Genomic DNA, 14,057 nt, shown 5'->3' on the forward strand with positions numbered 1-14,057 from the left:
TTCACGTGCAAAGAAAGCCTATGCTGTGCGGCTGTGTGATGCCACAAGTATTAATTGAGCAGAACAGATAATTGCTATAGAAAGTCACAGAAAGGACACATTATTACTCTACTACACACAGAGTAGTCAGGTAAACCTCACAGCCTGAGACAGGAGACATCTAATAACGTTTAAAAGGCAGTTGGAAATATGTAATTAATGTTTGGGAAAGAGCACTAGGTTAAAGGTACAGTCGGAGTTTTTGCGTAGATGTGACAGATAAGATTTCCACCAGGATACATATATATATACAGTGAGAAGGAATGGAAGGTTAAAACCTAAAGAAAAGAGTAAGATACTGTGGAAATAAGAATGGACATTAAAAAAAAATAGAACACATTTGGAAATATAAAATACAGTCATTAAATTAAAAATCTTATGGACTGATTAATACCTTATTAGATATAGATGAAGAGATATTGGCAAATGAAGTAGTTCTGAGGAAATTAAACAAAGATGCAGCATGAAGAAATACGGAGTGAAAAGTATGAATTAAGAAAAACGAGGAAAGGGTGAGAAGGTTCAGTATATTATCCAACAAGATTTCCAGAAAATAAGATAAAAAAGGAGAGAGACAAATTTGATGAGATAATGGTTGATAATTTCAAAATTTCAAAGACTTGATGAAATAATGTCTCAAGGTCAGTAATCAGGAGTCTCAAGCAAAATAAATAAGAAATAGGCTCTAGGTAGATTGTAAAATTGGAATACTGCAAAGGCAAAGATAAATCTAGAAAGGAATCAGATGTAAAAGACAGATTACTTGCAAAGAAGTAACTATTAGATCAGCAATAGAGCAGCAGCAACTTTCTCAAGAACAGCAGTAGAACCCAGAAGTTAGTTACTTCAAAGAGCTGAGGAAATACACTTAGAATTTAATATACAACTAAACTATCACTTAATAGTTCCAAATAATGACAGTTTTCAGACAAATCTGAGAAAACTTACGTTTCAGATTGTCGCTGAAAGACCAAAATATCCACATTAAATTCTATACATTGTTTAAAAGTATATTTGTGTATATATATTATATATGTATCATATGCAGTACATGTAAGTGGTAAAATTATAAAAACGAGCACTGGAATGAGAAACACCTAACTCGAAATAGTGATTTACTGTGGGAGAAGAGATGAGAATGGAGTTAGAGCTTCATTTGTATTTTTTAAGCCAGTGTGCATGGGCATTCATTATATAATTTTTAGACTTTTTTTGTCTACTTGAAATATATTTTAAAAGAGAAGAGGGAGTTTTAAGAAAAAGAATGATCTACAGTATTAAATATTGCACCAGAAAATGAGAACAGGAAATTCCACAGATTTGGATACTTAAAGGCCACTGAATCGGCTCCAGAGAATTGTTTTCCTAGAGAAGGGAGAATGAAAACATCCCTTCTAGCCTGCCTACATCTACTATCATTTCTCCCCTCCTGTTACAGTAAAAGAGATGTCCCTCTGCCCATCAAAGATCAGTTCTTTCTCTGTGAATTCTGGATCCTACCTTTCCCACCTTTTTAGGGCCCATATATTAAACATTTTCTTTCCTATGTTTTCATGTTCTTCCTTTCTACAAGTTCCTTTCCAGTATTTAAACATACTTAAGTCTTTACTTCTTTTTAACTCCTCTTCCCTCTAATTGGTACAAAACCAAATACTGCCTCTTTTCACTCTCAAAATCCTGTTCCACTCCTACCTTATGTACCTCCTTCCCCTGTCAGTCAACCATCTTAAAATGATTCTGTCCAGTGTCTCAATGTCTATCTCCCATTTACCTCTGAAACCACTCTAATGTAGCTTCTTCTCCCTCAATTCCACAGGAATTCTTCTCCTTAAAGTCACCAGTGGTTTCCCTGTCTTGATCTCTTACCATTGCTAATGATTCTGCACTGCATCCTTCCTATCCCTCGTCATAATAAATGCAGTACTTACTGAGATTTACCGTATGGGAGGCACTGTGTTATATACTTCACACACATTATTTCCTTCTTGAAACCTCTCTTCCTTTGGCTTCCATGACCTAACACTTCCCTGACTTTCTTTCACTTCTCAAATAGCTACTCTTTGGTTTCTTTGCTCATCCTCATCTCTTCGTCTTTAATACATGAAGTTCCTTGAGGCATCATCCTTATTCCTCTATTCTTCTCACTTTATACTACAGATATCGCCTTCATTCCTGTGTGTCTATGTATACATAGAAGACTCTCAATTTTTTCTCTCATTTCATCCACTAATATTTCAGCATGTAATTCTTTAAAAGATAAGAGCTTTTTTTTTCTTTTTTGGTTAAATGTAATCACAACACTATTTTCATAGCTAAAACAAATGCCCAGTCAGTGGCAACTTTCCAACGTCTCATAAATATCATAAAATTCAGATTCTAATCATAATACTTACTTGATTGAAACCTTTAGTGGTTTTTTCAGTATTCTTAGAATAAAGAACAAAATCTGTAATCTGTCCTACAAGATCCTGCCTGATTCTTCCTGGCTCATCTAGTCAGCCAGTCCAATAGAATCAAATCTAGACACGTAAAATGCTAATTCCATTTTATTGTTATAGGAAGAGAACTCTGGCTACAATGCAAAATAAAATAAAATAAAATGCTGCGTCACATCTATTATTTTGAGTTAACATCTAATAATATTAAGTCAGAAAAGGAACCAAACCCTCATGGTGAAATTTTCATTTTTCAACGTTTTGACAGAAACCAGGGAGCTGAGAAATACTGATGAGGGAAATGATGCAGGCCTGGCTCAGCTAAGGTAGAGATGCTAATGGAAGGGCCTTGATAGACATTACCTTTGGACAGTCTGCCACATACGGTCCGCAGCGGACAGTCAGGGTTTGGGGAAAATCCAATACAACTGAAATTGTTTTCTTTGTTATCCCTGACAGCCTTCACAAGGACGGACTGCCTAGATTGAACCCTTTGCTATTAGCTAATTAGTTTACCTGTGAAGTCTTCCTAGACTTTCTGCCATTTTTTCCTCACAGGTACACTTTTTGCCCTTGTTCCGTGACAACAGTCTAATGACTCTGTATGTGAAAAATTTTATTTGTAAGTAAATAACTAAATGTTTCTGAGTTTTTTTTTTTTATAATAAAGGCTTAGTCTTACTCTCAAATCTGTTCTTTCTCCACTTTCTCATCTTAATGCCTTCATTTGCTCAGTTGTTCAAGATGGAAATCTGGGAATATTTTCCATCTTTTCTTGTCCCTCATGCCTGGCTCCCTTCCAATATCCAACTCGTCACCAAGATCTCAGTCTGCTTTCAAAATCCATCTTGACAGCAGCCACGATAATCATTGACAGCAAACCATCTATTGTTTGGGCTATTGAAATACTCTCCTAAAAGGGAACCCTCCTCCATTGTTGGTGGGAATGCAGTTTGGTGCAGCCATTATGGGAAACAGTATGGAGATTCCTCAAAATACTAAAAATAGACTTACCATATGATCCAGCAATCCCACTCCTGGGCATATATCTGAAGGGAACTCTAATTTGAAAAGATACATGCAGCCCAATGTTCATAGCAGCACTATATGCAATAGCTAAGATAAGGAAACCACCTAAATGTCCATTGACAGATGACTGGATAAAGAAGCTGTGTTATATTTATACAATGGAACACTACTCAGCCATAAAAAAGAATAAAATAATGCCATTTGCAGCAACACACATGGACCTGGAGATCACCATACTAAGTGAAGTAAGCCAGAAAGAGAAAGAAAAAATAACACAATATCATTCATATGTGAAATCTATTATTATATTATATTATTTGCTTATTATATGTCTCTCTCTGTTTAAATACTTCAAATGGCTTTTATTATACCTATGATAAAATGATTAATCTGAAATTCTTGACATAGCCTACTCTTTTTTTTTTAGTTGAATTATAGTCAGTTTACAATGCTATGTCAATGTAATACATATATTCCTTTTCATATTCTTTTTCATTATAGGTTACTATGAGATATTAAATATAGCTCCTTGTGCTATACAGAAGAAATTTGTTGTTTATCTATTTTATATAGTTGTTAGTATATGCAAATCTCAAACTCCCAATTTATCCCCTCCCACCCCCTTTCCCCGCTGGTAACCGTAAGTTTGTTTTCTATGTCTGTGAGTCTATTTGTTTTGTAAATAAGTTCTTTTGTGTCTTTTTTTTTTCAGATTCCATATATAAGTGATATCATGTTATTTCTCTTTCTCTTTCTGGCTTACTTCACTTAGAATGATGATCTCCAGGTCCATCCATGTTGCTGCAAATGGCATTATTTTATTCTTTTTTATGGCTGAGTAGTATTCCATTGTATAAATATAACACAGCTTCTTTATCCAGTCATCTGTCAATGGACATTTAGGTGGTTTCTATATCTTAGCTATTGTGACAATGAATGTATGTATGTTCATATATGGCTGAAAAATTGTGCTCTACACTGGAATTTGACACAACATTGTAAAATGACTATAATTCAATTAAAAAATGTTAAAAATAAATCTTAGCTATTGTAAATAGTGCTGCTGTGAACACTGGGGTGCAGGTATCTTTTCAAATTAGAGTTCCCTCTAGATATATGCCCAGGAGAGGGATTGCTGGATCATGTAAGTCTATTTTTAGTTTTTTGAGGAATCTCTATACTATTTTCCATAATAGCTGCACCAAACTATATTCCCACTAACAGTATAGGAGAGTTTCCTTTTCTCCACACCCTCTCCAGCAGTCATCATTTGTGGACTTTTTAAGATGACCATTCTGACTGGTATGAGGTGATACCTCATTTTAGTTTTAATTTGCATTTCTCTGAATTGATAGCGGTATTGAGCATTTTTTCATGTGCCTATTGGTCATTTGTATGTCTTCATTGGAGAATTGTTTGTTTTAGGTGTTCTGCCCATTTTTGGATTGGGTTGTTTTTTGGTTATTCAGTTGTATGGGTTGTTTTTTGGTTATTCAGTTGTATTTGGTTACTCAGCTGTTTATATATTCTCGAAATTAAGCCCTTGTCAGTCTCATCATTTACAAATACTTTCTGCTCTTCCGTAGGTTGTTTTTGTTTTGCTTATGGTTTCCTTTGCTGTGCAAAAACTTATGAGTTTAATTATGTCCCATTTGTTTATTTTTCCTTTTATTTTATTGACCATAATTTACTCTTTCACAAGGCTCTGCTTGATCTGGCCCCCATTTGCCTCTCTAAGCTCATCTGGTACTATTGTCTCCCTTACAACTATAGCTACATTGACCCTCTTTCCATTTTGGGGGCACCAAACCTTTTCCCATATCATGACCTGTAGGCATGGTGTCCCTCTGTCTTAAATTCCCATTGCTACTTATTCTTTAGAAGTTGGTACACACATTACTTATCAGAGAGGCCTTTCTGAACTTCCTATTAAATTAAGGATTTTCTTCTAAAGTCCTTCATAACTCTAAACACAGTTTATAATTTTAATTTATGTAATTATTTGGTTAGTAACTCATTCCCTATTAGTCTATGAACTCTAAAAGGAGAAGTATCATATCTGCTTTTTAAAAATTCTATATAATAAATGTCTAGCATTTAGCAGATACTAAATATTTATTCTGAACAAATGAATGAGTGGGATGTTTGGAGAAGCATTTAGTACAGTGTCTGACACATAGACAATACTCAAGTTGATTTTCCTTTTTCATTTTAAATGTTTACATCAAATGTTGTTTTATTTAATGGAATATTGTTAGGTTTAAAAAAATAAAGTGGGTATGTTAAATCTTTTGAATGGCTACAGTCATTCCACTAGATGTCAGCCTAACCTAAAAAATTAATGGCTGTGAACTTAAAGTACTATATATGATTCCAGTGTTCAGTTGAGCTGTTAGATGATTCCCAAATTTTTAATTTAATGAAGAAATAATGTTTTTGTAGATACCTTTGAATTTGAGATTGTGGATGCTCCAGGATTCTATATTGAGTATGGAGGATATAATTCTCTTGTAGAAGGTTATAGTGATTTTGGGTTCTTTATCAAAGAACTCTATCAATAATACAATATTTATGAAATATAATAATAAGGCAGTAACAGCTTCTAATATTTATTTAGCACTAACTACATGCCAGACGCTTTGCTAAAATCTTAACTGTTTTATCTTATTTAATCTCAATTAATTAATAAATTAGGACAGTAACTAAAAGTATCCCAACTGATTAAAAAAAAAACCTGTGAGATAAATAGTATTACTAACCCTGTTTCATAAACTGCAGTTCAAAGAGGTTAAGTAGCTGTCCTTAAAAACTCCAAAAGAGATAGCCTAACATACCATAATTACTTATTTATAAACATAAACACTATTTATAAAAAAATAAAGATGTTTTAATAATGGGACTTGTTGACATTCAGCGCCACTTGGCACTCAGGATTTTGTTAATGTGACAGCTAAGTAAGTGCTGTTTGGAGGAGGAGATTAGGTTGGTGGTGGAAAGAACATAGATTCAGGATTAGACCTTGGTTTGCATCTCAGCCTCACCATTTGCTAACTTTATTCTGATCTTGGGCAGGTTATTTCATATCTTTGAGTTTCAGTTCCCTTGTCAGTTAAGCGGGATTGTAATACAATGCCCGCCTTACAGTGCTGAAGTAAAGGTTAGATAGGAAGATATATGGAAACTGCCTACCGCAGTGGCTAGCATGTAATAAATTACAGTTTTTATTATTTTTGTTAATAAATGTCAATGTGAGAACAACAGATAGTAATTTTGTGGATACTATGGATAAAAAGCCCTCATATTTTGGTGATGGTAGATAAATATGCAAAATACAATGCCAAAATCATCTCTCCCATTTCAGTCTCCTTTATACAAGTTTGAAAGATGAGTACTCCCAAAATTACAGGTCAAACCGTATGAGAACCTGCTCAAGCATCTGCAGTCTCTGTTGCCTACCGAGATAAGTATACACTTGGAGTCATATTGTAGATTATTTTCCCATTTTTACTTTATGGCATGCTCCTATATACATCCAAGGCCAGATCAGAAGGTGTGAGCACACAAACTAATGTCCCTAATTCAAGTTTATGTTTTTAAGATATTTATAAATTTATTTAATGTGGCTGGAATGAAATCAATTTTTTTAGACTTTAAGAAATTTTTAAAACTCAGGGAAATATAAAGAATAGCATAACAACACTTATTCTTCTGATATAGAATTAATCATTGTTAATTTTTTATAATATCTTTGTTTTTTTTTTAAAGGGCTAAAACATTACTGTTTAAGCTTAAGCTCTATGGAATTGAACCAGCACCCCCTGTTGCATTCACCTTTCTAGCCCCACTGAAGATTCCTTTATGAAGAGTTTAATGTATCTCCTGCCCAAACAACTTAAAAAATACTTTTACTTATTTACGTTTACAATGAAATATAGTATATTCTGTGTGGTTTTAATTTAGATACATGACATCAGACTGTACCTATCATTCTGTAATTTTCCTCACTCAGTATTATATATTTGAAATCTGTTTAATATTGATTAGAGACAGACAGATATAATCTGCTTCTTTTGGTTGTTGTATAAGCCCGTCTCATGAATACACCACATTTTGTTTATCCAGTCCGCTACTGGGGGGCAGTTAGCTTGTTTTGGGTTTTAATCTTAAAAATCAAGCTGTGGTGAATGTCTTCATGTATCCTGGAACACAAATATAAGAGTTTCTTTCAGGGATCTGCATATTTTTTATTTTACTCTATAACACCGATTGCCTTCAGCAGAAAGAGCCTGTTTCCTCCCATTTTTACAGAAACTTTATAGATATTATTATTGGATGAAGAAGGTATCTTCTTGTCTTTTTTGTTTTTTTTGTTTTTTTTTTCAATCTGCCCTTCTCTGGGTAACTTCCAGACTGAAACTCTTTTTCTAAGGTCTTTTATTTTTCCCTCTCTGTACACTGACAGTTCATGTCCTTTGCCCATCTTATTGTTGTTGAATTGTTGATATTTTTCTTTCCTTTTCCCCCCTTGTTTTTATTGAGTGTGAAAATATCTGCTTTTAAATTTCATACATTGAATTCTCATATTCCTATAGTTTTGGTTGCATCTCTCAGGATTTTATATGAAAATGATTATGGTTTTCAAATAATGACAGTTCTGTCACTTTAAAATACTCATGCTTATTCATTATCTTTTCGCATTGATTAGGGACTCCAGCATAATAGCGCTGCTAACAATGCTAGCAAGTATCTTGGTGCATTCCTGACTTTAATCAGAATGCTTGAAATGTTTCCTATAAATTATCATGCTTGGCATAGGATTATCTAAATATTCACTAAAATTCCTTTTAAATCCAGTTGTCCAAATTTTTGTTTTTTAAAAATCATGAATAAGTAATTGAATGTATCAAATGCCTTTTCTGCGTTTATTGAGATGCTCATGATTTTTCTCCTTTAAACAGTGAATTGCGTTGATAGTGGGGTTTTTTGTTATTATTATTAATTCTAGTTTTTTATTATTTTAGTTTTTGATTATTACTAGTTAGTTCATTTCATTGGAACTCAGGTATAGAATTCAATTAATAATTCTCCTCAACTGATGATTTGCTGTCATCATTTGCATTTGTCCATGGCTCCTCTATTGTATCATTTTACTTGTTTTTATTTTCACTATCTACAGCTCTATTCCATTTCTCCTGCTCCTACTTTTACTTTAATGCATTTGTTATACATCCTGGTATAATAAAGTGTTATTTTTTGTGTGTGTCTATGTGTTAATTTATATAAATGGTATTAGTTTATATATATTGATTTGTTTCAAATTTTTTCATCAGCACTGCATGTTTAAGATTTATTTTGTTGCTCTATATACATCTTCTGTATTGTTTTAAGTGTAATATAATATATATTTCAGATTATGTACCCATTGGTTTTACTTATCTATTCTCCCAAGGATGGGCACTTAAAGTTAGTTTCAACTTTCTGCAATTATAAAATAACACTGTGATAAATATTCTCATGTACGTTGCTTTTGATTTGTGTGCTGGTTTCTTTGATGCTTATACCCAGGTATGTGATTGTTGGAACACAGGATAATTTGTATATTGAGTTTACTAAAGTCCATCAGATTATTTTCCATGATACTGTTTCAGTTACACTCCCATCAGTAGAGCATAAGAAATCTTATTTCTCTTTCTTACCTACAATTGCTGTTATCTGATTTTTAATTTTTATTAATTTGATGAATGTTTAGGTGTATATCAACATTGTTGCAATTGGCATTTCTCTGACCCTAGAGTGTTTCTCTGATTTCTATATTTTTTTGCCACTGGGCTTCCTTTTAAATGATTTATGTATGTATATATTTTGCCTATTTTTCTATTGAGGTTTCTTGTCTTTTTCTTATTCACTTGCAGCTGTTCCTTACACTTGACATATATTAATTCCTTAGCAGGTTTTAAACATTGAAAATATCTTCTCTGATCTGTCAGCTGTCCGTTTTGCCTATGATGTCCTTTGTGAGCAGAAGTTCTCAATTTTGATGTATATAAACCCATTTAAAAATGTTTTGTGTTTTTAGGTCTTGCTTTCAACCCTAATATCATTGAGATATTTTCTGTCATTTTCTTCTGTTAGCTTTTAAATTTGCCTTTTACTTTTGAGACTTTATTACATATGGGATTCTCCTGTGCATATAGCATGCCCTGTGCGTATGGCATGAATTAGGGAATACTACTTCATTTTTGTGGATATATTGAGTTAGTTTTCGTAACACTTTCTGGAAATGTATTTCTTCTGTATTGATTTATGGTGCCACCTTTATCAGACATCAATTTATGTTTCTGAGCTTTCTATTCTGTTACATTTTGTATTTGTTTCTGTGCAGTTTCACACCACATTTATTACTACAGCATTGTAAATTGTATTAATATCTGTGAAAGAAGTTCTTCCATTTTACTTATCTTTTTCAAAATTTAGTTTTTTGTGAACCTTTATTTCATATAATTTGGAGGATGTGCTTGTTAAATCTTCTAGATTTTTATTGAAATCTGAATTAGTTGTCTATTATTGCTGGATGACTAATTACTCTATGACTTAGTGGCTAAAACAACAATAAATATTATCTCTCAGTTTCTGTGGATCAGGAATTAAAGACATCTTAGTTGAGTGTTTCTGGCTTGGAGTCTTTGATGAGGTTGTAATCAAGTTGTCAGCTGGGACGAGAGTCATCTGAAGGGTTGACTGGGGCTGGGTGACTATTCTCCAAGATGGTCCACTCACATGGCTGACAGTTGGCTCCTTGTCACATCAACCTTGTGACAGAGCTTCTTGAATATCCTTACAGCATGGAGGCTGATGTATGCTAGAGGAAGTGATCCAGGAGATAGCAAGGTAGAACCTGTGATGTTGTTTATGACCTAGTCTCAGAAGTCACACTCCAGGATTCCTGCAGTATCCTATTGATTGTACAAGAGAGCTCTTCTCAGTGTGAGAGGGAACTACACCAGGAAGCACTTATCGCTGGGGGCCAACCTCAGTTCAACCTCCAGTTGACAATAATTAATGTCCCTCCCATGTGCAAAATAGACTCACTTTTCTCACAAGACTCCACCAAATCCCATCCCAGTTCAGAATCAGCCTGAAGTCCCAAATCTCATCTAAATTAGGTCCAGAGGTGATGAGGCTCCTTGGATATAGTTCCTTAAGTACAATTCTTTGAGTACAGTTTCTTTTGATCTGAAGACTTGTGGACTTAAGAAGGGGATCCATACAATGGCATGTATATTACGAGGCAAGAATCATTGGGGCCAGTCTTAAAGGAAGGCTACCACAAAATTTCATTTAACATTTATTGTAAGACAGGTCTATTGGAGACAAACTCTTTCAGTTTTTGTTTGAGGAAGTATTTCTCCCTTACTTTTGAAGGATAATTTTCTGGATAGATTATTCTAAGTTGGTGGTTTCTCTTTCAACACTTTAAATGTATCATGCTACCCTCCTGTTGCCTGCATTGTTTCTGTGAAGAATTCTTATCCTTGTTCCTGTATAGATAAGGTGGTTTTTATTTATAGATTCTTTCAAGATTTTTTGTCTTTATTTTCTGCAGTTTGAGTATGATATACCTAGGTATAGATTTTTCAGAATTTATTGTACTTGGTATTCTCTGAGCTTCTTTAATCTGTGGTTGGTGTTTGTAATTAATTTTGGAAGATTCTCTGCCATTCTTTGTATATTTCTTTTCTTCCTTTCTCTTTCTTCTTCTCCTGCTACATCCATTGAATATATGTTACACTTTCTGTAATTGTCACATAGTTCTTGGATATTCTATTCCATATCCCCCGCCTCCTTTTTTTTTTTCTCTTTGCTTTTCAGTTTGGGAAGTTTCTATTGACATATCTTCAAGCTTACTGATTCTTTTCTTGGCCATGTCCAATGTACTGATAAGTCCCTCAAAGACATTCTTCTTTTCTGTTACAGTGGTTTTGATTCTTAGAATTTGATTTTTATTCTTTCTTATGATTTCCCTGTCTTTGCTTACATTAGTTACCTGTTCTTGCATGTTGTCCACTTTTTGTATTACAGCCCTAGGATATTAATCATAGTTATTGTAAATTCTTTATCTGATGAGTCCAGAATTTCTGCTGTATGTAAGTCTGGTCCTGATGCTTTTTTTTTTTTTTTTTTTTTTTGTCTCTTCAGACTGTGTTTTTTTTTTTTTGCCTTTATCATGCCTTGTAATTTTTGGTTGATAGCCACACATTATATGTTGGGTGAAAGGAGCTGAGGTAAATAGGCCTTTCTTCTGAGGTTTTATGCTATCTTGCTAGTAATTAGGGTATGTTTACTGGTGTAGATTTAGGTGTCAGAGAAAAAAATTTCCTCTAGTGTCTTTGTTTTTGTCTCCTTGGCTGTCTTGGGCTTCCTTAGATACTCCTTCTTAAATTGAGATTGAGACTTTTAGTTCTTTTATCTGTAATCCTCTGTTATTATACAACAGCCTTATTAATGTGGTGGAAAGTGTAGAGGAAGGGGAAACATCTTATAGTCCTATAATTACATCTCATTTTTTTGGTGTGCTTGTTCCCTGGGCTGTGACCTTCACAAGTGTTTTACAGATGTTTTTTTTTCCTTTGATAAGACAGGAATGAGTAAACAACTCTGGAGTTAGGTGTTTCTATTCCTCCATGTGGAGGGCTGGTGGGGGCTTGAGTTAGGCATTTTTCTCTTCCCACATGGAAGTCTAGGGGAAAAGGAGTTGGGTATTCTCTTCCTCAAAGTTGGCTAGGCTCTCGTAAAACTCCGGCTGGATAGTCTGGTAAAATTGTTTCCCCTGAGGACAGTCTTTTGTTAAGGAGAACAGAATGCTCTAGGCATATTTCAAAATTCTTACTTTTCCCTCTCCCCACTGCTGAAAGTTTGAAGGAATTTGTCTCCAACCCTCACTCTGAGAACCTGGTGGGGATCCTGGAAGAAAAGCTCAGGAAAGTGTGGAGGCTCCTCTAAGGCCCCCTGGAGTTTTTAGCTCTCAAGCTTAGCCACACTGAGCCTCCGGCAGTTCATCATTTATGGTTTGTGCTCCTGCGGGTCCTAGCTTCTGTGGCAAGCTTCAGCACCTGGGCTTCTGTTCCTCGTGAGCTGTGATTCTCTGTATTTGCCTGTCTTTCCAATTTATAGGGCAGAAGATAGTGATGTGGACTTAATTCTTTGATGGAACTAAGAAAAATTGTTGATTTTCAGTTATTCAGCTTTTTTCTTGTTGCAAGGTTGGGAGTGATGACCTCCAGCTCTTTATGTGTCAGACTATTGCTAATGACTTCTATAAATTGATACTCTGGTAACTTTACAGAACTCTCTTATTAGTTTTAATTATTTTTAATTCTATTGGATTTTCTATGTCACCTGAAAATAAGTACAGTTTTGTATCTTTCTTCTCAATTATTGTATCTTCTATTCCTTTTTTTTTAACTGCATAGAAATCTTACTTTCCTCAGTGACTGCTAAAGCTCTGTAAATTATTTCTCAGTATAATGGCCATGTAGATAGAATAAATTATTCTCTGACCCTTTGAGACTTTCATAGTCAACAATTTTTTATGCTTTATGGACTCATCAGTGATTTATTTTCTTAGGAATTTGGAATTCTCCCTCTTTTGTGTCCAAATTCTCATCCCTACTCAAGGATTTAATATGCCCTTAAATTTTTTTTTAAATGATCAGGGTTAGATATTAAGGTTCATAATATTAGGTTAATAAAGTTTTCAAAGGTTTCACTTTTAATGAAGAACAGTGGTTGAATTATGGTATACTTATGTATATGTATTGAAATGATAATAGTTACCTTTTTAAACTATTAATGTGGTGATTTACATTGATTTTCTAATATTAATCTATCTTTGTATTCCTAGGATAAATTCAACTTGGTCATGATATATTATTATGTTTTATATATTCTTCACGATTTGGTTTGCTAATGTCTTATAATTTTTTCCCTGACTGTTCTAGATATATCATATAGCTTCTACTTTTCAGACATTCAAAGAGTGTTTGAAATCTTCCTGCCTGTAAACAAAGGATTTTCCTCTAATATCATTGTCACTCTGTCTCTCTATCCCTTTCTCAGAAAAAAAAATCACATTATTGCTATATTCATAGCTTAATTTAATGAAAATATGTATACAAAAAAGATAAAAATAGTTTAATTTATATTTTATTAGGTAGTTTATAAATTCTATTGACATGATACATTTAATTTCCTGAAATGCTACATGTTGACTCAGATCACTGTTATTGAGTGGTTAGTTTTCATTATATCAAATCCTTACAATACCATGTACACATAATATTTTGTGGATATTTTCTGATGTAATCAGTCCAATTTGAATTTCTTTGACAATATGAAAATGCTCATTAATTTGCTTCATGAAGTTTACTGAATATCAGTTGTGTGTCAAATACTATTCTAGATGCTGAGGATACAGCAGTGAAAAAAAAAAAAAATCCCTGCCCTGATAGAGCATCTTAGTGATAGTCTTAGGACCTAATAACAGTCTCAGAATAA

General features: G+C 33.7%; 1 long non-coding RNA gene across 2 annotated transcripts in view; it reads left to right on the forward strand.

The window, feature by feature from the left end:
- LOC116156944 (uncharacterized) overlaps window positions 1-14,057 on the forward strand; it is a 69,971-nt gene that overhangs the window by 12,202 nt on the left and 43,712 nt on the right. The window lies entirely within an intron of this gene.

This window comes from Camelus dromedarius, chromosome 14 (assembly GCF_036321535.1).
Source record: "Camelus dromedarius isolate mCamDro1 chromosome 14, mCamDro1.pat, whole genome shotgun sequence".
Classification (NCBI taxonomy): Eukaryota; Metazoa; Chordata; class Mammalia; order Artiodactyla; family Camelidae; genus Camelus; species Camelus dromedarius.